This window comes from Nicotiana tomentosiformis, chromosome 11, assembly GCF_000390325.3.
Source record: "Nicotiana tomentosiformis chromosome 11, ASM39032v3, whole genome shotgun sequence".
Taxonomy (NCBI): domain Eukaryota; kingdom Viridiplantae; phylum Streptophyta; class Magnoliopsida; order Solanales; family Solanaceae; genus Nicotiana; species Nicotiana tomentosiformis.
Window position 1 is genome coordinate 33,140,563 of NC_090822.1, and position 8,383 is coordinate 33,148,945.

Genomic DNA, 8,383 nt, shown 5'->3' on the forward strand with positions numbered 1-8,383 from the left:
TCCCGGATTCCGAAAATATTTATAAATAAATGTTACCCATAACCTCACGAACACAAATATATAATTTTTACTCAATTTCATAATCATTTTCGTAGTCTAATCCCATTTTTATCAAAACCTAGGTTTTTCAATAAAATACTAAAATTTCTACAATTTCCATGTTAAAACCTACCCATAATCTATGTATTAAACTCACATTATGTAGAATACACTTACCTCAAGATGCTAGGTAAAATTTCCTCTCTAAAGAGCTCCAAAATCGGCCAAGAGATGTCTGGAAATGAAAGAAATGGCCCAATTCCCGATTTAAATTAAAACACTGCCCAGGCCTGCCTTCTACGCGATCGCGAACAAAATCTCACGATCGTGAAAGCAAAACTGTCCTAGCCCCTGAAAACCTCTTACGCGATCGTGAGAAAGCCTCCGTGAACGCAAAACACAAGCCCTGCCAACCTAAGCGAACGCAGCCAGCCCTTCGCGAACGCGAATGGCATTTAACCTGCCAGCCCCCAGGCTAAGCCTTCTTCACGAACGCGCGCGAACGCGATGGCTAGTGGCCTAGAGCCTTCGCGATTGCGAGCTCCTTTTCATAAATGCGTAGAAAAAAATCTCCCATGCCCAATTTCTTCATTGCGAACGTGAAGCCTTTTCCCTGTTCGCGAAGAAGGAAACCGGAACAGCAGATATCAGAAATTTGAACTTAACTCTGGGTGGTCCGAAACTCACGCGAGCCACCCGGGACCCCGTCCTATTGCACCAACAAGTTCATAAATATAATACGGACGTGATCAAACCCTCGGAAGGCATAAAACAACATCAAAACTAAGACTCACACCCCAAAACCAAATTGAATCAACTTTTGAACTTCAAACTTTTAAACTAGCTCCGAACGCGTCGAATCTTACTTAGACAACTCGGAATGACATCAAATTTTGTGTACAAGTCATAAATTACTATACAGACCTATTCCCGTGCTCGAAATCCCAAACGGACCTCGATAACATTGAAGTCTACTTCAAAACAAATTTGAAGAACTTGAAAATCATCAATGTGCCAACTTTCAATATTAAGCGCCAAAATGCTCCCGGATCACCCGAAATGCGACCCGAATACACACCCAAGTCTAAAATCATCATACGAACCTATTGGAACCATCAAATTCCGGTTCCGAGGTCGTTTACTTAAAATATTGACTCAAGTCAAACTTGGCCATCTTAGGCCACTATTAAGGAACCAAGTGTTCCGATTTCAACCTGAACCCTTCCAAACTCAAACCGACCATCCCCGCAAGTCATAAAACAGTAAAGGTATATACTAGGAGTCTTAATTAGAGAAACGAGGATCTAGAAAATAAAATAACCGGTCGGGTCATTACAGGCACATTATTTTGGCTCATGTCCTGTATCTTGGGCCACCAAAAAGCAAACTTTTGTGGCCTTATCTACTGCTGAAGCCGAATATATGATTGATGTCTCATGTTGTACTCAATTGATGTGGATTTAGCAGTGATTAATGGATTTTAGAATTGATGTAGGTTGTATCCCTATCTTTTGTGATAATACAAGTGCAATCAGTATGACCAAGAACTCGGTCCATCACAAAAGAACTATGCATGTAGATGTTAAGCATCATGTTCTAAGGGATAATTTTGAGAAGAGTTTGATTACTGTGGAATTCTATGCTACTAATAAGAAAATTGATGACATCTTCCCAAAAGCCTTGAGTAGGGATCACTTTGAAAAGAATAAGTTAGAATTAGGGATGATTAAGATCACCTAAAAGAAACCAGTTCTAACTCAATGATTGGTTAGATTATTTGTAAATTTTGTAAATAATTATATTAGATATTGCTCAATCTCATACTTTTATTAGTATACTCTTGTGCCATGTACTAAAATATTTTACTTATGTCTAATGATATTACCCTTACTTTCTTAAAAATGCGGTCTTACACAAGAGAACTTTCATTGAAGAACCTAGTTCATCGAGCTTATGAGGTATGTATTCTATACTCCGCATAAGTTGAAATAACTGCATATGAATCATGATCTGAAAAAGAGTCCACTTTATCCCAAACTCTTTTTAAACCAATCTATTATAAATGAACCAGTTTTACCCCAAGACCCACATGCCATAATTGCCAAAACTTTTGGGGAAGAGTCCAATGTCACTTTATACTGACACTCCCAAGGCGAAAAGACTTCTAACCTCCAAAAGTTATCATTATACACTCAAACTATTCTCATTTTAAATTGATTCGACTTTCTCTTCTTCTTTTATCCAAACCTTTAAAAGATCAAAACAACAAAACCCTAAATCTATCTCAAATTCTTTGAACCTTCTAAATAGATCGGATGGAAAACACAATTGAAAATACCAAGAATTCTCAAAATCCTTCTTCACCACCCAAAAAACATTCATCCACACCTTCAACCACCCAAACCCCCAATAAAAATATGTTAAAATGATGGCTCACAAAAGAGTAGCAAGCAGAGAACAAGCCAAGAAGTTGAATGAGAAATTGAAGGCTAGTCAAGCAGAAGAAGCACAAAACTCTAATAATTCTTTCTAGTATGCGACTGAGGGGGGAAGAACCAGTTTCATCTGAAACTGAACATGTAACTTCTGGATTAAAATCTTCTGTTGTTGCTTCTAAAATTGCAGAAAATCTTGAAACTAGGTTTGTGTTGATTGATTCTATTGCTGGCGTAGAAACTGTTGGTACTGAAAAAATTGGTGGTAAAAATAAATAAAAAAAAGAAAAATTGAGTGAGGGTATTGAAGCATATGTGAGGAGAAGGGAAGAAAAAAAAGTTACTGGATCTACTTCACCCACTCTTGTTTGTTTGAATGAAGAAACATGGGCAATGGTGTTATAGAGTGAAGAGAGCACTGATGAGGAAGGAATTGTTGGAAGAATATGAGGTAGTGGATCTAGTGATACCAATGCATTTGAAGTGTTGGTCAGGCTGAGGAAACGGTTTTAAGAGCCTATTCCTTCTAGGAAAGAACCACTTCATAACTTACTGTAGAAAGTGTGTGATAGCTACAACACTAAGAAGAAGAAAAGTTCTGGTGCTAAAACACCTGGAAAGGATATGGATGGCAAGAAAAGAAATGCTGCCTCTTCTATCCCTGTAGAGACTCCTCCTACAAGATCAAGAACTACAAGGAGCTAGAGGAAGCAGAGTGAGGCCAACTAGAAAAAGTCCTTAGCTGAGAGTGCCAAGAAGGCTACTGTAAAAGGGAAGAAGAAAGTTGGAGAAACGAGTGAGGAAATTCAGATAAAGGAGATGGACATGGTCCTTCAGGATGAGGATGAGGCAGAGGTGGTGGAGGTACTCACTCCCAGTGATAAGAAAAGAAATACTTATCAGAAGAAGTCTCAAGAAAAGGCTTATGACGTAGAAAACTCTATTTTGTAAAAAAAAAATAGGTTTGCTAGAAAAGCTAAGAATGTTCAAGTAGTGGATGAAGAAAGTGAAGAAGATACTAATGAGAAGGAAGATATGCAAGTGAAATTCCAGAAAAGAACTATTCTGATGGGTAGTCTTCTTCGAGATATGGAGGAAAAAGGAATGGTCTTGCTGCTGGAAAAATTGGAGTTACAAGGATTGAAGGATATGGTCCTTCAGTTGGAAGGAAGGTTGGCGAGGGATGAAATTGTGGAATTTTTGCCAACTGTGACATTGAAAATGGAAGGGTCACCAGTGAGGTAAAAGTAGTGAAAATAAGCTCTGATGACAAAGAGCTCGAGAAGATTCTAGGCATACCTGTTGAGGGGTATAATGACTACACAAAGTTGAAATGGCCTGGTCTAGATGATCTTCCCACCTCACTGGTTATCACCAAGAAGTTTGTTGATAGTGACTTGGAGAAAGAACCTAGAGTTGGGTACAAATATGAAATAAAGCTCTCTCACAAGGTGCTTTTTGAGTTTGTGAATAAGGTGGTTCTGCCCAAGAAGGAAAGAAGGCATGTGGCTACCTTCATGGACCTAGTTCTTGTGGAATTCTTCGATAGTGGGAAACAGATTAACTGGTCAGAGTTTATAATCCAACTCCTTCATAGGGTTGTTTGTGGCACCAAGACTCATGCCATCCCATATGGCTTTATCCTAACTGTCGTGCTTGCCTCCTTTAAGGTTCTCCTCAAGAAATGGGATGTTTGTACAAGTAAAGATTACTTTGGGGCCAGAACTTTGACTGATTGTGACTACCAAGTCCAAAATTTGCCCAAATAACCTGGTTCATCCAAGAGGGTACCTAAGAACAACAAGGTTAGAGAAATAGAGCAGGAGAGTGGGGCTAAGGATGCTAAGATTGAAAGGCTAAAGAAAAGGTTGACTAAAGTAGAAGATGAGAGAGACTCCCTCAAGTCTGATCTTGCAAAGGAGAAAGAGAAGCATGAGGGTACTCTTCAAGATATGTTGAAATTGCTTCAAGCCAAGAACCAAGAACTTGGTCCTTCCGAGTCCTAAACTCTTCCTAACCTAGTTTGTAACCAGTGACCCAAGTGGGATTTTTCTATTTTTTGCTCATGGTTGTATATTTTTATTTTGTCTTATGCTTTGTGGTAGGATCTTATCAATCAATGAAATTCACTGTTGTTGCTCTAATTGTTTGTTGATATTTCTTAGATGGCTAATATACTTAGATTAAAAAAGAGAAAATTAAGTATGTGATTGCATTTGAAGTAGCCACAGTGGCCATGAGTAATATCTGTTAAAATCTGGTTTACTTGACTTAATTATGCAACTTTTCGATGATGCCAAAAGGGGGAAGACAAGGTGTGCTTTTGCTTTGGACTGTAATGTTTATAACCTAATAAACCCAGTTCTTGATGATTTGTGACTTTAAATGGAAAGTATTCTGACATTATGTTTGATATTGAGCTAAGTTGAAACAAGTTCCATACTTCTAAAAAGCACAGATTGCTTCATCATAAAAAAATGGGGAAATTATTGACCTGAGTGGTATAGGTTTTGATGATTGACAAAGGAACGCGTGCATGAACCAGGGTCGTGGACACTGTACATAGGGTATGGTCAGAATCAAGCAAAATGAATGCACGTACAAGGGATAAGTATAAGTGATTATTTCTAATAATACCTGAACAAAAAGATTATATATTTGATAAGGAACATGACTCCTTACTTAAAGAGAACTCTATCCAAGATAAGGAAAGAGTTAGAGGTTAAAGTTAACTAGAAATCTTCTATCAAGGAAGAGTAAATCATTAGACTTCTAGTTACTCCTTATTTTACTAACTCTATAAATATCAGTGATGTTCTCTTCTACACACGATGCACATGTATGAAGTAAAATCAGAATTGATAGCAAAATAGCAAGGCATTTTGTGAGCAATTCCTGTGAGATTCAATAGTACGATCCTGAAGCTATATGAACCAGATTGAAGAACCAGTTTCATAAAGATTTTTATGTGTCTATCTTTATTTCTAGTTCAAAGTGTAGTAGACGTTTTGAATTGTACCTTTCAGCTTTTTTTAGAAGCAAATTGTACTAGGTACTCGAGTTGTATTATTCAAGTTAGAGTTAACTTGAAGTAGCCGCAACAGCCTGTGGCGTGTTGCTACAAGGATTATAGTTTAATCCTTAGGTTTGCAACAGATTTGTAAACTTGTGTTTGGGTCAGAGTTATAGTGAAGTGTTTGGGAAAATCCTACTGGAAAGTAGGTTGTGGTTTTTTCACCTTTTGAGCAGGGTATTTTTCACGTAAATATATTTGTGTTCTTTACTTTCTGTGTTATTTATTCCGCAAAGGAACGCACATAAGAGCCAGATCCTTTTATAATTTAGTGCACGCAAAAATTGAACACCACACAAATCACCCGTATGGTATTGAAGTATAGAACATCAACTTTTCACTTTCAACTTTCATAGTGAGTACCAAAACGATTTATGAAAGGAATGACATCTTGATTGCGCATCTGACGACTATTGAATTTTTCACTAAATATCTGCTTTGCTAAATGGTATTCTAATTTAACTTGATAATTTTTAAATTTATTATATTGTCATATTAATTTATCTACTGCTCCCGTGGTGGAAGTAGGAATAGATAATATACTATAAGTCATCTTACTCAAAATTTGTGAGGTGATCTTGTATTTTTCATGTAGACCCATCTTCATCAATTAAATAAGAAACTTTTAAATCTATATTCCTATTCACTTGGATAGGTTTTGGGATAAATCCATTATTATTCATGAATCCACGTGTCATTTTATACTCCTAAGTTCCTTCCTTCTAAAACTCTCTCCCCTTGATCAGTAAATCATGACCCCATAAAGTACTCCGCCATATCCAAGATATAGTAGAGGATGATGTCACAATAAGAAAGCGAAATCTAAAACATATTTACTTTTAAGCACTATCAAAAGTAGAAAATCCGGATGCATTAAAAATTTCTAGGCTTGTTCAGGTAATAAAGCTATATTAAAAGCTTTTTTTATCCCTAAAGCCTAATCCTCTCTAGATTTAGCATCACATTAACTGCTGATAGAGCTAGTTTTTTATATGCACTTGAACTTGCAAATTGCAATGTAGGCATCTTTATAAATTTGAAATTTAGTTTCCAACGTTCTTGGAGGAGGGGCTCTTCCTTTATCATATACCGCAAATGTGGTTCCGTATCTCTTGCCTCATATTTGCTAATTTTGTTTGAAATTTTTGTTCTATCATAAATGATAAGATTTTGCAACCACACAAATAATATGACATGTTTAATTCCACAAGGTTTCATGAGTGTTTCTTTCTTTGTAAGCTCTACGCTCAATTAAATTAAATTAAATTAAATTATATTAAATAAATTAAAATTGAAAAATATTTTATTTCTTAGCAAAATCATAATACAACTCATTTGTGAGGTGTAATGTATGCACTCTTTCTAATAAGCTCCTTATTGTTTGTTAAATATTTGTCTCTCTTGATATTAGTTTTTTTTTTTGCGAAATCATTAAAGTCTTTTAGCGAATCAAATTTAATTGACGATGTTGGAAAAATGTATGATAATATTGACCAGAAAAAAGAGAAACAAAAATAATTTATTGGATTAACGCTGCGTTGTGGCGTAAGCTACTGTCTTAAAAGCAACTTCGGCCCAATTAGTGTGTAAGTCATTCAAATCGGTCACTCCCTGAAGTTTGATAGCACTCCCAAATATATATGCACTCGTGGCTGAAATTTGGAGTTTGCACAAATATAATAGCGCATAAAATAATAGAAAAGAAAAAGAGAAAGAGAGGAATATTTTTTGTTTGGTTGTATGATAATTCACAAAGAGATTGTTTATATAGGCCAAGTTGTTGGACAATTATAGGAAAAAAAATTAAACCAGAGCAATTAAGTGTGTACTTGAATAGTTTTCTAGTAGGACGAATGTATCAAAATGTTGTAGCAAAATTATATTAACATTAGGCCTCATGTATATTTCTCCGCACAAATGCAATTATTGCCAAAAAATGATAGAGAAGAACTAGAGAAAGAGAGAATTTTTTTGTATGTACGATAATCCACGAAGAGGTTGCTTGTATAAGTCAAGTTGATGGACTGTTACTGTCACGATCCAACTCCCATAATAGATCGTGATAGCGCCCAACGATGTTGTTAGGCAAGCCAATGTACAGACCTCCAATTTAATTATCCATTTTAACTTTTAAAAACCAAGAATTTCATTAAATAGATGGAATTAAATCTCAAACTCATGGAATACATACGTTTCCAATTACCAAATTTATCGAGTATGAAGAATACATAAGACGAAATGATAATAAAATTAGGTATAACTGCAAACATTCACTAGAAACTCCCCAAAATCAAGTGTCACAAATGCACGAGGATCTACTAGAAACAATACAACACTACTATAACATCTGTCTTAAATAGAAATAGACAGAATATAGTACATGACTAGGACGGGGACTCCGTGTGCTGCCGATCGTAAAATAGAAGGCAGCTCACCACAAAGTCTCCTCAGCAGTTGCGCCTATGCGCCCAATTGACCATCAAATGTACCTTTCTCATTACCTGCACAATCAGTGAAGAAGTAATCAATGCATAACTAGTAAGTATCAAGCCTAACCCCGAAGAAGTAGTGACGAGGGGTTGACATCGACACTTTTTAGTGGTCCAATAAATCAGGTATAATAAAAGTAAGCAGGTATGAGGCATAGCAGGTAAAAGCAACGAAACAGATATATATGTATAACACGATCCTCAACAGAAGATTAAATACGAAGTCTTTAATAATTGGATACTAACTTGAATGGAATCATAATGGTCAATACCAGATAAAATATCACATCTCAAGTTAGAAAAACTCATAGGTACGCTGACTCCGTACTAAAAATTACGCTCGATTC